The sequence below is a fragment of the Lipotes vexillifer genome, unplaced genomic scaffold (genome assembly GCF_000442215.2).
Source record: "Lipotes vexillifer unplaced genomic scaffold, Lipotes_vexillifer_v1.1 scaffold831, whole genome shotgun sequence".
NCBI lineage: Eukaryota > Metazoa > Chordata > Mammalia > Artiodactyla > Lipotidae > Lipotes > Lipotes vexillifer.
In genome coordinates this window covers 142,309-147,785 of record NW_006791661.1, presented here as the reverse complement: position 1 = coordinate 147,785, position 5,477 = coordinate 142,309, and positions in this window count along the sequence as shown.

Sequence of the window (5,477 nt, the reverse complement as noted above, 5' to 3'; positions counted from 1 at the left end):
CCCCCCCGCATCGGCAGGCGGACTCTCAACCACTGCGCCACCAGGGAAGCCCCTGAAATATTTTTAATGGGTACAATCATTTCATAGAGGGACCTAGATACCACATTTTGTTTAAGGAATTTTACAAGGTTGAGCTTGGCAAACTGAGCAGGATTTATTTTCAACTGAGGTAAGTCTGCTATTACTAGTCCTACAGAGTAACTCCTTGTGTGTCAGGGAAACAGGTTTAGGGTGAAAACCTTTTTCTCCCAATCTTTCATCATCTGAGAAGTATGTTTTCAATGCTTTAATAATTTTGCCTTTAGCAAAAGACTGTTTATCTCATAACCATTTGGGCATACTTTGAAGATTCACTCAGTCTTTGAGTGTAGATGGATTTTTTTTAAATTAATTTATTTTTTATTTATTTACTTTTGGCTGTGTTGGGTCTTTGTTGCTGCATGCAGGCTTTCTCTAGCTGCAGCAAGCAGGGCCTACTCTTCGTTGAGGTGTGCGGGCTTCTCCTGTTGCGGAGCATGGGCTCTAGACACGCGGGCTTCAATAGTTGTGGCACGTGGGCTGAATAGTTGTGGCGCATGGACTTAGTTGCTCCACGGCATGTGGGATCTTCCTGGACCAGGGCTCGAACCTGTGTCTCCTGCAGTGGCAGGCAGACTCTTAACCACTGCACCACCAGGGAAGTCCTGGATTTCTTTTTTTACAATATGATTTCTGAGACCTTTTTCATGTAGCCATCTCCCTAGATAAACTCTCTCCATACCTTTCTTCTCAGATAAAGCCAGAATCTCCATTTTATTTTGCTGCTGAAACACAGATTCATTTCTGCAAATGTTTGCTCCTGCACACAAAGTCTAGACCAGTGCCATGGACAGCTGCTGTTGTGTGGGATTTAAGGGCAATTTTTCCATTTAGAGACCTGAAAAAATCTGGCCATAGCAGCAATCAGCCAACTTAGTCTTCATTCTCCTCTTCTTTAATTTCTTAGCATTCTTTAAAGAATAGATATGTATATGCACAACTGAATCATTTGCTGTATAACTGAAACTAACACAACATTGTTAATCGACTATATTCCAATATAAAATAAACGTTTTAAAAAAATAGGAAAACTAATGTCTACATTGATAGTAATTAGAACAGTATTTTCTCTGAGTATGACAAACATTGACTGTAAAAGGCACTAAGTAACTGAGTTTATAGAAATGTCCTCTATATTTATCGGGTGTAGGACAAGGATGCAAACTCTACACTTAATATCTGTGCATTTCATTATGTATTCAATACAACTCAAAAATGATGTAGAATTTAATTTTTTGAATTAAAAATGCTTCAGGAAAAATATAAAAAATAAGAAAATAAGGTCACATAAGGCATTTACTCTATCATTGGACACCTTGGAAAGAGCACGAACCAAGGACGTGGGCCATTTGAGCTTCCTAGGCCAGCCCTTTGGACCTACTGTCCATGATTTTGGCCAGATCATTTAAAAATGTCTATGCCTCATTTTAATCACGTGTAAGGGAACTAATGATGCCCATCTAATAAAACTACCCAATAAAATTCTTGAGAATTAAATGACATAATGTATATTAAACACATTGGAAAATATCTGGTATACAGGAGACATCACATCAGTGGAAGTTGCTGCTGCTATCGTTATTTCTAGATTCAAAATTAAGTAGGAAATCTTTTAAAGCAAATATCAAACAGAGTCAGTGGGAAGCATCTAAAGTTCCTCTAAGTACCTTAGGAGAATCTTCTCAAATACTGTTGTGATTATTATTTGGATAATAGCTTATATCATTTTATAAGCAATACAGCAATATATCTGCATTCTTTCTTTTATCATGTAAACATAGGCTGTATCGTCAATGGGAAAAACTTACCAAAATAATTGTGCTTCACAGTACAAGAGTATGGACAGACCCATGGATGGGCTTCAAAAGATTATAAAATGGTATGAGTATGTATATATTTTTGACAAAAGAGTTCAGAGCTTCCACTCAATGCTGAAAAGTTTCTAACAGTTTAAAAATAAGATGTGATTCTACACTAGGTATATTGAGGTAAATAATTTATGTCATCAGATTTTTTTCCCTCTAGAAATCTGAGGCATATATCAAACTATGCCCTAAAATATAGTCTAGTGCCATGTTTAGTCATCTTTTTGAGGTGATTGTCCCCTTTGATAATATATGAAAATTATAAACTTTCTCTTAAGAGTAATGAACTGTAGTCAAAATGACTGCACTGTCAATGGTTCCTAGTGGCAATCTCTCACTCAGAGGTTGGAAATGATCTTTCTCTCCCTTTCTTGGTATATTGACAACTTTACAATTTCCCCTGGCATTTATCTGCCCCCACCCCCGAACTCCCTTGTTCTTTGTGAGAAGGTCATGACAATGAGCCCTTCTTTATCACTGGCCATCTAGGGCAGAGAGGCAAGGAAAGACAGAAAAAGAAAGGGAAGGAAGGAAGATGGGGCAGAGAGATAACAGAGTCATTTACAGGGATGGAGAATAGAGAAGGAGGAGAGAGGGAGGGAAAAGGGAAGAAGGGAAGAAAAGAAAGAGGTGGGAAGGAAGGAAGGGAAGGAAGGAGAAAGGGATGAAAGAAGGGAGAGAGAGAAAGGGAAGAGAGATTATGACTTGGTAGCTTCTGGCATGTTAATATATGTAATATGTAGGTTTCTGAGAGACATCTCTCCCAAACCCCTCAACTCCCTTACCCACTCAGCACATTTTCTCTGAGATAAAGAAGCAGCATTTGAGGACATTCTGATCATAGCTTTTAAAATCACCTATGAATGACGTTTAAAAATTACCTATGACTGGGCTTCCCTGGTGGCGCAGTGGTTGAGAGTCCACCTGCCGGTACAGGGGACGCGGGTTCGTGCCCCGGTCCGGGAAGATCCCACGTGCCGCGGAGAGGCTGGGCCCGTGAGCCATGGCCGCTGAGCCTGCGCGTCCGGAGCCTGTGCTCCGCAACGGGAGAGGCCACAACAGTGAGAGGCCCGCGTACCGCAAAAAAAAAAAAAAAAAAAATTACCTATGACTGATACAGCATCTTTTAATAATCTGCCTTTTGAAAGTATCATATTTTATTGTATCAAGTTACTATACATCGATGTGTAGTTCTTCTTTACTGCCAAACTATTTATTTGTTGCAGCATGGATGAGAGGACAGCATTCTCCTTGGTGAACTGGAACAAAATCCCTTCTGTTCCATTTTTGGTCTTTGGTCTTGATAGAACTTTAGATGGTGTATCATTGCCATTTCTGCTATAAGATAAATTATTTTCAATTCAGTTTAACAAATGAGAATTGGATCCTATGGCTTCCCTTATATCAAGCCCAAGAAGTAGATGAATTATATCTGCTCTGGAAACTGTATAGGACTACAAATGTTAGGGGTGAGCTGTATCCGTCAGGAAAAAGTTACTTTGTAAAAATTAATTTGCTATCCTTTTGAAAAGATCTACAGTTTTCATAATAAGTTTTTAAATATTTTCTTTGTGCTTCTGGTGCCATCATTGCAAAATATGTCACTTGACTCTTACATTATTCATTCGCTCATTCATTCAAACATTTATTAAGGAAGGAACTGTAAAATCAGGTTACTTTGATACAGCTCTGGTTTCTTTAAGATCGGTATTCAAGTGGAGACACCTGGGATCCATCTAACTGGAGGGAATTAGTGTGCAAAATTTATTAATATAACCATGTGAAAGCCTCTTCTGTAATGATCTCACTTTTATGGGGAGCAGCTAAGGCTAAGAATAAGCCAAATCATTCTTGGTCAGCTTTGATGGTAAGACAGTGGTCTAGGAGAGCCCGACTATATTAGCCAAAGTAACTCAGTCCACATATGGGAGCAACATGGAACCGTCTTGAGCTTCTGATAAAATGCAGAAACTTCTGCTTCCTTGAAATCCTATAAGAAGGATTCATTATTAGGTAAATTTAGGGCACTTAATTATAAGATGATCTGATAGACATACCCCCAAAAGTGAATCAGCTGGGATCACATCCTCCACCTCCCAAACTGATTAACCCATTCAAATTTCCTTACCTCCAATGCTGGTCCTAACTCATCCTTGCCTCCTAAAATGGCTTGTTGATGGCAGTAAAGGGATATGACCAAATATTGCTGCCACTCAGTTACTTTAGCTATTCCACCTTCCCAGGTAACTGACTATTAAGAGCTCAGAATAAGTAAGAAATTTCTTCTAAGAAATCACTTCTCTCCAAACCCAGGTAAAGGTGGTGGTGAAGCAAGGTTTCGTGCTGGGTCAGTTTGCCTACTCTCCTTCCAAAGGTGAAACTACCAACACTGGAGTTACTTAGTTTATGTCACCCTGTACTTCTAAAACTATTGCGTTTTACAGGCTTTAAAGGATGCTGGCAGATTCCACTTTCTTCTCTTATAGTCAGTTTTCCTAAGCCAGCGTTTTTCAACCTTGACACTATTTTGGGTCAGATCATTTTTGTTGGGGACTTTGCTAGGCATTGTAGGATATTTAGCAGCATCCCTGGCCTCTGCCTACTAAATGTCAGAAGTACTCCCCCCACTTGAGACAACCGAGAGTGTCTCCAGACATTTCCTAAGGTCTCCTGGGGGAAACATCACCCCTCACAGAGGAAGGACCATTGTTTTACGGCTATGACCCGATTAATGAGATCTTTGTGGATTCTTGCTTAGAGCCCTAGTATGTGAATTTTACATGTGATTTTGACAAAATTAACTACATAACTTACTATATATTAAGTAAATAGCTCCCTAGAATCTAATAGGTTATAAGCAGTAAGTTAAATGCACTGAGCATTGTGTGACCCTCTAGAAAAGCTGAGTCTGTCTTTGCAAGGATTAAGCTATGCCAGAACCAATGGGACTCTCTTTTCCCAGTGGAAACCCCACCTTGCAAGCTTTTGGCCGCCTACACGCTATCAGAAGTCTGACTGGGACAAAGAGGCAACAGCCAGCAGTCCCTAATTTTACTCTTGCTAGCTTGCTTATTTTTCTTGACTGGGTTGAACTGATTAGAGTTCGCACATATTAATTCATTAACCTGATTCTTTACTTCCTTTGTTTTCTGACTTCAAGGCTCTTGATCACTGTTCAGTTACATCAGCTCCCTATTTCTGCTTAGAATTCCTTTTCTAATATTGCTCCCACTACAAGTTTGCTTTATATTCTGAATCTATGATTATCAATTTGCTTCTCTGTCTTGTATCACCAACATTACTTGGGATCAATCCAAGTTGTCTCCTAGTTCTGGCATCTTCTTGCCTTTTTTGTCCTGAATCTGCCCATATTGTGGCGTGTTAAGAGACACTCAGAACATAAAGAAGAGATAGCAGTTTACCAGTGGAGCAAAAAGAAAAAAACTATAAAAGCCAAGCACACATTCTCAGAAATACTTCCGCAGACTCCATAACTTTTGAAAATATCACATCATCACACTAGATTATGACTAG